The sequence below is a fragment of the Protomyctophum bolini genome, assembly GCF_963924005.1.
Source record: "Protomyctophum bolini genome assembly, chromosome: 22".
Classification (NCBI taxonomy): Eukaryota; Metazoa; Chordata; class Actinopteri; order Myctophiformes; family Myctophidae; genus Protomyctophum; species Protomyctophum bolini.
In genome coordinates this window covers 6,659,536-6,670,953 of record NC_137883.1, presented here as the reverse complement: position 1 = coordinate 6,670,953, position 11,418 = coordinate 6,659,536, and the positions used below count along the sequence as shown (strand labels likewise).

Sequence of the window (11,418 nt, the reverse complement as noted above, 5' to 3'; positions counted from 1 at the left end):
CAGTGGTGGAAAAAAAAGTATTTTTGCATGTTTTACTTCTGCCGATTGTTTCCTTTTGAATATGCCTCTGGGGGCGGGGCCTCAGTAGAATGTGTATAACAGGATGTGTTGCCCGATTGGCCCCTTCCCTAACATTTTAGTCTAGTCTTTATTTGTTGACGAAATTGTCAATACATTTATAGTCTTAGTTTTAGTCGTCATAGTCGGCAGTGGAAAAAGGTAGTCGCCAAAACAACACTGCTCCTGACAGTGTGGGCTCTTTCCTCCTCAGGATTGGGTATAGAAACCATTATGAATAAAAGGAAGCTGAGGCTTTATTACGAAACGGAGGCCGTTCTGTGCTATACTTGCGAGCTTCGGGAGCATTTAGCTCCAGCTGCCGCGACGCATTTCGGTAATGACGGTATAATGATGTTTTTTGGGCTCCGGTAACTATTCCATCCGCAGTCATGTGTGCGCTGTGCTCCGTGGAATCATACTACATTATGGGTATGTGCGTGCGTGCGTGCGTGCGTGCGTGCGTGCGTGCGTGCGTGCATGTGTGTACGGTATGTGGGTTATACATATCCATTGCTAGGGATGGAGCTTGTTAATTTTTTATTGATAATGAGCACCTTATCGATCAGGCTTATCGCCAAAAAAAGCATATTGATACCGGGAACTCGATAAGCTCGTTATCAGGTTATTCCGGGTATCGGGTATCGAGCTCCGTCCATATCATATCCATTGCTATTTTTTTTTTTGGATACATATATTTCTGTGCTCAGCGATCCTGTTGCCTCACTTTGTTTGCTCTCCTTTTTTGCATGGTTTCCACTCCTCAAAAGGTGAATTTGTACAGTAGGCCTGCATCCCTTTGGGGGACGTCAGCTTGCTTACGTAACAGGAGATCCTAGAGGTTTATGTCACATGAAATCAGGGCGACGCGATGCACTCTCTCCCCATGAGCACCGACTCCCTTCGGAATGTGCAGACTCCAAAAACATCTTCTCTCTCCTTCTTTCTCTCCCTCCCTTCTCCCTCTATCTCTATACCTCTCATCCTCTCTCTCTCTCTCACTCACTCACTCACTCACTCACTCACATACACACACACACACACACACACACACACACACACGCACACGCACACTCACACTCACACTCACACTCACACTCACACTAACACTGCTTTCAGTCCGTTCTTGTGTCCTTTAGGAAGACATTGAACTGGTTGAACCGATGAGCTGAATGTGTACTGCATATAATTACGTGTGTCATCGTGGTGTCTGTGCATGGGGGAACGCAAAGTACGCTGTATAATGTGCATTTGAATGGTTGAAAAAGACTAGAACAAGTGCTATGTAAACGCAGTCCATTTACCTTTCGTATACTCTTCACAAACACTCAAACACACGCACAGCACGCGCACAAAGCAAGAGAAATATGCGAAGTTGAGATGGTTTGGACATGTGAAACGGAGGCAGGGAGGAAGGATGCTGAAGATGGCAGTTGAGAGGAGAAGAGGTTTACGCTGGCCAAGCAAGACACGTTTGATGCTTTGCTTTACTCACCAAACGACGGCCTAGTCACCAGGACCGCGACAAATCCGCTATTTATCTTTAATTATAAAAAAAACGGCGAATTAAACACATACAACAAATAGCGGGTTTAGCGTATATTACGCAGGGGAAGAACATGGATTATAAATAACGTGGGTAAACACGTGGTTATGCAGTCAAACTGTTGACATGTTTTATCAGTCGGATGTGGAGCCCACATTCAACCATCTGCCACTAAAACCCAGCCTGTACAAACTCAATCACTTTACCCATGCTTTATTCCTGGTGTATAAATAAACACCTTTAACGCCATTCATTCACAAGCGCTTTGTGCGATGATGACAGATAATGTTAATCTTTACCTTTTACTGACATTCTCATGAATGCGACGCAGGGGTGTTTAGAGAGGGAGAGAGAGGGAGAGCAATTCATTTGCTTGGCAGATTCCGTGCGTCACCAATAGTTTATTATTCTGCGTGTGACTGGCACGTGCGCTGCCTCTTTAAGAAGCACCCCGGCCCTCTGTCGGTCTGTCTGTCTGTCTGTCTGTCTGCCTGCCTGTCTGTCTGAATGGTGGCCAGGGCCGTGGGAGTTGAGACCCACTCCGAAACCCCTCTCTCCCCCCTCTCGGGCTCATTCCCAATGTTCCCGAGGCCCGAGGTGTAATTTAATTTGGTTATCACTGCTTGTAAGTCCCATTGACCTTTGCAACAATGTGCTTGTTTTCGCTTTTCCTCCCCTTCAGAGAAAGGGATGAAGAGGCCCTCCTCCACCTCCTCCTCCTCCCCCCTTGGTTTGTCATTGAACTGAATGCCAAGCTGGAAATGTCAATGGTCTATCGTCAACGCCGCCCATTTTCTAAAATGTATCAGCGGTCGGAGGAATGAATAGGCAGCGTGCCTGTATAGGCCACGTCAGAATGCCACATCCTGCCAGCCCCACCATACCGGCAGGCTCACCCTCGACACCTGCCGTGTCAAACGGGACGCAGCTTGAATAAAACATTGGCCCAAATCAATGCCTGAATCATGTTGTGTCTGGGGGCTGTCATAAAGCCATTAGCTCTGTGAGCAGTGAGCGCAGAGGTATATAGGCTAAGCATTATTTCGCTTTTTAAGTCTATGTAAGCGCACGCGTCACGCGCTGCACACTTGCCACACAACGCGCCACAAAAGCATCTCCGGCTTCCTCGCGTGCACAGAACCGTGCCGATATAATACGCTGTGAGCTCGTCGGGATGGGGCTATTCTCGGTCCGTGACACCTGGGCATGCAGCCGAGTATAAATGAGACATTATTGTCGGCGCACTCCACATGCAGATGTACAATCAGTACCCACTTTCGACATCCCCCCCCCCCCCCCCAAGTCATTTCCGGAGTAATCTTGGTCCCGCGGACAGCGCTGCGAGTGCCTATATCCTCCAATAACACACCCCTCCGAGGTGTGTTATTGGAGGCCTTTTGGCCCATCGTCCATTTGCTGCTCGCTTGGATGTGTTGAGTGGAGGTGAGGGGTCCCGGTGCCCCCCCCCCCCCCCCCCCCCCCCGTGTGTCAGAGGATATTAGCTGGCTCTACGGCCTGTCACTTCTGCTTTGCTGGGAGATTTCCTCGGTTAGCCTGACTTGGCTCTGCAGGGCTTCACAGGGGGGGCGGGGGGAGGGAGGGCGGGGGCAATGGGCCCAGGGAGCAGTTACTCGAAATTGTATTTTCTGTGAAATAACATGCATGACAGCATCTCCGTAATGAGAGGGAAGTCAACACGGCAGGAGCAATATAGCACCGGAGGAATAATAAATAAATAAAAGTTCGCTATGGTAAACTTCCCCAGCCTTATAAGCGACTCCAGCGACCATGTTTTTATAGGAGTTTGTTGGATTCCAGTTTTCCACCTTAATAAACCGTTTTACCTCCATGCCCATGTCCTTCTATATATAACTGGTTTTACAATAGAGTTTACCAGAACCCAATGGAATACTCACTGTTATGACGTTTATCTATCTGTTTAGACCTAAGCTCAGGTATACAGTGTGTGTGCTACTATCCCACGCGTTCATGTTCCTCTTACCTTACATCGAAATCACGTCCATGATAGCAATGTTAAAAATAGAAAATGTCTGTCTATCCATTTCACTTACGCACGCACGCACACAAACACATACACACACACACACACACACACACACACACACACACACACACACACACACACACACACGCTCAAGGAACCTATAGTACAGACAGAGGGAGAGAGGGAGGGAGGGAGGAATGGTTTAATTATGTGTGGCTGTGACTTTGCCAAATTCTGGAGAATAACCTATAGCCAAGCACTGCTGCTTTAAATTAGGCCATTAGATTAGCATTTCTGCTAATTATTTGCTAATCATAGAAATAAGAATTAGAACCGTCTGGCTTGTAACTTGCCGAAACGGTATACTTTCTGCTTCATTTGATGGTAGTTTACTCATGGGAGGGGAGTGGGCGGGAGACCACTCCCGCTCCATGCGGTTCCAGCTGCCCGTATGTGGAGCAGTTCTCAAAAGCGTTTGGAAACGTACTTAATTCTAACACTCCATTTCTCAAGGTTATATTAACACATTATATACCATGTCATCTTTATTTGGGGGGGCCCATGACTTGCAATGCCCTCGTGGCCCACCAGTGGGCCCCGGCCCTCGTGTTGAGGCCCTGCACTGAGCTATATAGAGCTGTGAAGAAGACAGAAGGTGACGAATGGAATGGAGGGAAGGACGTTAAATTTGGGTCCTGCTGTGATGTCAGCGTCAGGCGTCGAGGTGTCCAACGATAGGGGCCTGCTTGTCAACGTGTGGGGGTGTAATTACGGGTGACTTTGCCAAGTGGGGGTGTGTGTGTGTGTGTGTGTGTGTGTGCGCGTGTGTGTGTGTGTGTGTGTGTGTGTGTGTGTGCGTGTGTGTGTGCGCTCAAGCGTGTATGTGTTCTCGTTGTCCCTTTTTGTTCAACCGCCTAGCTCTGTGACGAGAACAAACACCTCTGAACTCCATGTCAGAGAGAGAGAGAGAGAGAGAGGTTGTTATTAAATGTACTGTAAATCCGTAATCCCCAAACAAAGGGTAGCGACCCGTTTTTATGGGTCACGGGTAAATAAATTAATATCCTGCTTTCTTTCTTTCTTTCTTTCTTTGCATTTTTTGTTTCAGATTTTTTTTTTTTTTATATATATATTGCAAAATATCAACATACGTAAGTTGCTTGCACAACCTTACTTGCCAGGAGGCTTATTCTCCTTAAATGGATAAATCCCTCAATGTCTCCACACAATAGATGGATTAACCAAATTCTACATTGTATCAAACTTGAAAAGATTAGATTCTCTCCCTTAACACAGTCCCTTGAAGGTGTTTCATAAAACCCTTTCTGAACCACATTGGCACCCTTACCATAGTGGAAGAACACCAGATATGGAATTATTAAGTGGTATATTTCTTACAAAGGTATTTTTTGTAAGTTTGGGTCCGGGGAAAGACACCAAATGATCTCTTTTAGGCCTTGAGCTGTAAGACGTTTGGGGGGGTAAATATGACCAGGGACAACGGAGTATACCCTCAGCATCGTGTGGGTCAGAGCCGTGGTGATTCTGTTATTCTGTTATTCTGTTATTCTGTTCCTTATGTCCATATACACCTCCCATACCTCACCCTTTTCGGTCAACAATGACAGTGATGCATGGCTGTCTGTTTGACAAAAACATGGTCGGTCACGGACACACACACACACACAGTCACACCGTGCTCATTGGTATGGTCTTACGTAGTGCGTACACATCCATCCAGCCAATCTCTCCACATAGGCCCTGAGGTGAAGCTATCCGCCCGTGTTTGAACACGTTTTGCATCCAGCTGGCAGCGTCCCTCTTATGAATGCAGGGATTTTCACTTCTGCACACATTAGTCTGACAGATGTCAGATCCACGATCCGCCAACACAGAGTCTCCGGGCGGTATGTGGTTTCCGAAGAAGGTTCTTCTCGCGGTTCTCAGGTCACATGATTGTCACTTGCCGCGACGTCCCCCAAAACCCTTTTGGAAATTGAAAGCGATATAGCTCCCCGTGGTGTTAATGCCGGTGGCATACTTCACGGCTGTGCTTGTGTTGGTAGCGGAAAAGAATGTCTTGTGTTCTCTCGCTTTCAGATTTGATGATGCTCTCTCAATGTTTATTTTAAGGCAGTCAACTTATAACCACAACGGGATTGCCTAAATGCGGGGAAATGTGACTAGATTTCACAGGGACTGCCACTGTTTTTTTTTTTTTCTTTCTTCATGTCATATGAAAGCAGGGTATCATAGCTTCAAATTGACATATTGGTTGTTCAGTTTGACCCACCAGTTTTGGAGTTATGGCTTGTAGAGTAATGTCTTACAGAAAACAGGCTTGAAAGGTTCACTTCTTTGGTCTCTTAACAGTACACCTAGCTACATGCTTAAGCATTTATTTCATATTTACATGTCGATTTCAGCTCTGACACTTATTTCAGACATGCTATAGTATGTGAAGAGTCTGCCTGTGCTATTAACTCATTTAGAAGAAAAAAGATCACACCCGTGTGTACTGAGTGGTGCAACTCCCCTCTCTCCCCCCCTCCTCTCCTCTCCTCTCTCTCTCTCTCTCTCGCTCTCTCATTAGCAGGCAACAGTGCAGCACTAATACTATCTCTCTCTCTGTTTCTGGCACAACAGCGCCCCTACTGGTACGGTAGTCATAGTCATACTGGTGCTCCTGAACCAACACATGCATAGGCACACACATAGGTGAACACGGACTTTGCTGTTCCTTGGAGTGGATGCACCACTCAAAAAAAACACACCTGTGTGAACTGAGTGGTGCTCTCTCTCTCTCTCTCTCTCTCTCTCTCTCTCTCTCTCTCTCATTAGCAGGCAACAGTGCAGCACTATCCCTCTCTCTGTTTATGGCACAACAGCGCCCCCACTCGTACTACTAGTCATACTGGTGCTCACAGTCACATACAGTAGGTTCATGGGTGGGTTAACGTCACATAGGCGCATATAGGCACGGACATTGCTGTTCCTTGGAGTGGTTGCACCACTCAAAAAAAAATTATACTATGGCTGTGCGGACAATAATGCAGACCTATAAGCTCACGACACGTAGATCTGCTACTTTCAACATGCAGGATGCAAGTATAAATCCGGCTTGAGGCTGTATCTTCGATTATGGTGGATACAGTCTTTGAGTCTATGTCGAATTTTGTCCCCACTTCTTTGTATTTTAGGAGTGCTGCATTAACAGATTAACAGATAACTGTGTGTGTGTGTGTGTGTGTGTGTGTGTGTGTGTGTGTGTGTGTGTGTGTGTGTGTGTGTGTGTGTGTGTGTCAGCGCGGCACATCACAACGGCAAAAAAAACCCCAAGGACATCGCAGTGTGCAGTTATACTTGACCTTCACGGTCTCCAACACCTTTCCTTTCCTGCTGTTTTCCCCCAGCGTTGTCCTCTGGTGCGGTTTCATCCACCTCGGATCTCTTTCCGCCAGTGAGTGACCTCCGTCCAGCTGAGATCCACTGTTGTGCATCGGGTGCACACCTGTTGGATTCACAGTGGTTCCCAAAGTGGGTGTCCCACGACGCATAGCCGGGGTGATGTGTGATGTGTGAGCTTCAATGAAAGGAGTCGAATGCAACCCGCACACTGTATATTTTGCTCAGTACAAGAGTATTTTTGAGTGGTGCAACCACTCCTACAACGGCAATGTCCGTGTTCACCCGCCTATGTGTTCACCTATGTACCTATATGTGGCCATGAGCACCAGTATATGACTATTGGTACCAGTAGGGGCGCTGTTTGCCAGAAACAGAGAGAGAGATAGTATTAGTGCTGCACTGTTGCCTGCTAATGAGAGAGAGAGGAGAGGAGGGGGGTGGAGAGAGGGGAGTTGATTTGATTGAGTTTTCTTCTTTTTAATGCAACGTTTCAGTCCCTACACACTGTACCTTCTTCAGGCCTGAAGAAGGTCCTTTCACTGGCCAATTAACGCACCTGTGCAGACGCCTGACTTCTAGGTTCTACAGTTGATATATCATGTGAGCTAACCATAATCACAGTAATCCTTAATCATATTCCATCATCATTCAAGGGCCTTTGGATAGAAATGAAACAGACTCCAATCATGCAGTCACTTTCAGTTAGCAGAGCGCTGCAGAGGCTGAGTGTCTGTGACTGAGACCAGCTGATGGTCGTTGACGCTTAATTGATCGAGGAAGGTAATTATGTTTCTGCACTGTCGAATAGGTCTACATCTATTCTAAGATAGCATCTTAACCCATTCTGACCGGGCACCCATTTTGGTGTTGGCATCATGTTATGCTTTACCTATTGAAAAATAGCAGATCTACAAGCTCATATCGCGCCACCGAGTGGCGCGATACGAGCTTGTAGGTCTGCTATTTTTGAGAAATTCGAAGAGCGACTGACATTTTTTTTAATCTGATCTCAGGTCAGAATGGGTTAATCAGACCAGTGTGTGTCCAGTGGAAACCTCGCATGAATCTGATCTCAGGTCAGAATGGGTTCAATGTGATTGAAAAGTTTTGATACAAATAGTTCCAATGGCATCTAAATGTAAGGTTGCAAAAATGCTTATCGTTATTGCGAGGATGGAAAAAACTCCCCCCCCCCCCCCCCCCCAAGCAGTGTTGTTTTTGGCAGCAAATTTTGCTTTTAGTTTTAGTCGTAGTCTCTTGAATAGTTTTCATTTCGTTTTAGTCACATTTTAGTCACCTGGAATGTCTTAGTGTTAGTCTAGTTTTAGTCGACTAAATCTACAGGTGATTTAGTCGACTAAAATGTATTTTGGCTGGCCTTGATGCCGTCATACTGTTTTTACACAACAGCTCACAACGCGTCGCGCCGTGTTGTGAGCTTGTAGGCCAGTGTGACACTGTAGCATTTCATAAGCTGGTTTGACTTGGAAAAGAAAACCTCACACAGAATGTGTCACGCACGCACGCACACATGCTCAACGCACGCACTAAAAAAGGACCTCCGATTAACCCCAACTAGCTATGCTGTCTATTTCAATAAAGGTGAACCAACCGCGTATTCCCTTGGTACCTTGCTATTGTTGAACAGATGAATAATTTCACATTTCCCTTGGGATTCTATACATGCCTAGAAGTCAAATAACCTGACGCTGCCAGATGAGGGCGGTATTGCGGAAACATATTCCCCAACACAACACTCATCTGGGATCTCTGACGGAGTTGAGCCCTGAGTCAGATCTGCTTCGTACCGAACCAATCAGCGTGAGCTAAAGGCGGGATGCGGATGTGACGGTATATAGACACGTCGATATGATTGGTTGTGTTTGCACGCCCACACGGTGATAGACAGACGCTCCCATCCAATCATCTACCATGTATCTTGAAAAAAAGGAACAGCCCCGTCATCGAATTTGCTTCCGCGATCCCAGATCCAAATAAGCTGTGAAACAAATTTGTGTAGCAAGCTTTTTGGATCTGGCAGCGTCAGGTTAGAAGTCAAATGCCACTTCAGTGCTTTCTTGTCGTGTCTTCATTGACTGCCTGTATTTTGTTGTTTCATATCATTATTTTTGCGGGGCGCTAGCCCCTCCTATATGCAGGTTTAATGTTTGTTTTAAAAACGCCATTGACAATGAAGAGAAATTAATGTTTGTTTTACATCATCATTACATCACCTAATCACCAAATTCCCTCCTCGAGATTGTAAGAGCGCCCCTCGCTTGATTTTTATTACTGTACTCACCTTCATTTCGGCATGAGCTTACAGATGCAGCTATTTCCGCTGCTTGACAAACAAGTATATAGGGTTTAAGATGGAGTGCCGTGATTTTTCTGTTTTGCATGTGTCTATGGAGTTAACATTACTCTAATAGACCTCCAGGTGTGGTTATAATATTCAAACGTCTACCCTGTGTATTTTTGGTTTCTTCCTGAAAGCTGAAAGCCTTTGAGTCAAAAGGCCCAATCGAAATAACACCATTTTAGTGACACATCATAACCCTAACCCCTCCCACATTATCATACAACAACAGCTGTGGGCGAGGCTTAAGTTCAAGTGGGTGGTGACAAACATAATTTTAACACTTTCTGTACACTCTTTTTGAAAGAAATCTTCCTCCTAGTATAATCATAGTGCTTGATGATCATGGGGGGGGGGGGGACCACGGCACTCCATCTTTTATGGGGTTAATGTCCCCCAATCCTTCATCCTCAAGACCACCTAACCGCATAAACTCATCACAACCACATGAACTCATCAGAACATAATAATAGCCAAATAAAATAAGACCTTCATGACCAATTAATTATCTTCTGGTGACATAGATAATGAGAGAGGCTGTCTCTCCGGCACGCACCGTATAGCCAGCCACTGGATCCTCCTCTCTGTAACGCCGCTGCAATCTGCCTGCTGTCTCCTAATTGAACGAGGCTGCCATTAATCTCAATCACTTTGTGCTCCTTGAGGAGTACAGGAGCCGATGGGGAGTTTAAGGGGAGCTGGGAGCTGTCTCAGTCAGTGTGCATCAGGCCTTAATCAGGGCCTTGTTAGCCCCAGGCTAGTTTACCCCGGGGGGAGGAGGTGTGTGTGTGTGTGTGTGTGTGTGTGTGTGTGTGTGTGTGGGGGGGGGGGGGTGGGGGGGGGGGGGGGTCAGGACTGTCTTTTCCTGAGCTCTCCTGCGTGGTAGTGATCATTAACTGGATGATCACTGTGTGAGACCGGCTCTCGTCTCTGACCATGCAGTAAACGGCGGAGTTGACTCGAGTGGTGCGGTTAGGGAGAAGGAAAATATGTGGTCTTAATCCGAGCCCCTCTCTCTGTTTTTACTCACCACCGCTCAACGTTATTTCAGCTCCGGTGGTCAGCTCACCACCGGAGCGGTGGTCACCTCACCACCGAAAATCCAGACTATGAATAGGCCTTTACTCTGAAGGTATACAGTCTCTCGAGACGGAATGTGACAAAGTGTGACACAAGATGGCCGCTCCATAGAGTCCTATAATAGATCTTTTGGCGTGTTTTTCTCGGGAATTGAGGCTCAGATTGAGGTGTTTGAACATAACGTCCATGTTAGGGGCTTCACACGGGTGTGATTTTTAAACTTAATCAGCACGCTAAAATATGTATCTGAAACATTATAGGTTAGAAATGACTAACCAAACAAACTGCACGCGCGTGCACGCTTCGCGCCTGTAGCGGAGCTAAGTGAAACTTCAAAATAAAACCCCCCAAAAAGCCAGTCTTTAAAGGCGTACAGTAGTAGTGAAACGGAAATGGTGGACATTTTATTTTGACGTTTCAGACGGTTTCAAGTTGAAACGCCGCTATGGAGTTTCTGAACCAATCAGAGCGTTGCGTTCCTTCAGGCGATGGGACGGCAAAAATAATTAAACGTGTATCTAACAACATTGTTATTGTTGGCACAATCTGCAGAGCATGACACAGCAACATTTTTGCCGCTTGTATCTGTAAGAGTGACAAATATAAACCCTCTTGAATCTCTGTTAGTAAACGACTCATATTTGATGTGAGCTGATCAAGTCCAGCGTGGTTACAGTGGGATAGGATAGGATTCAATCTCTAATGAGGGTCTTGTCTCGTTAGACACCCTGCGTGGAGGTTCGTCATTGACTATAGTTGGACTTTCCTCCCGTGTGTATTACTAGAGAAAACCGAAAAGAAGTTTGCACAGGAGATGCTGTTTTCCTGGCATTATACTCTCCTTGATGCGCATCATGTCGAAATATTCTCAATGTCCTCCCCGTCTCCCATCAAAGAGCTGTCGGAGGCACGATTTGACTTTAGGGCTGCCAGCTTGCCGCTTCGCCTCTCTCTACTCAGGAT

At 46.3% G+C, this 11,418-nt stretch overlaps 1 protein-coding gene across 3 annotated transcripts in view; it reads left to right on the top strand.

Moving 5' to 3' along the window:
* The window catches only part of vav2 (vav 2 guanine nucleotide exchange factor), a 271,051-nt gene that overhangs the window by 227,158 nt on the left and 32,475 nt on the right, over window positions 1–11,418 (top strand). The gene's annotated exons all lie outside the window — the stretch shown is intronic.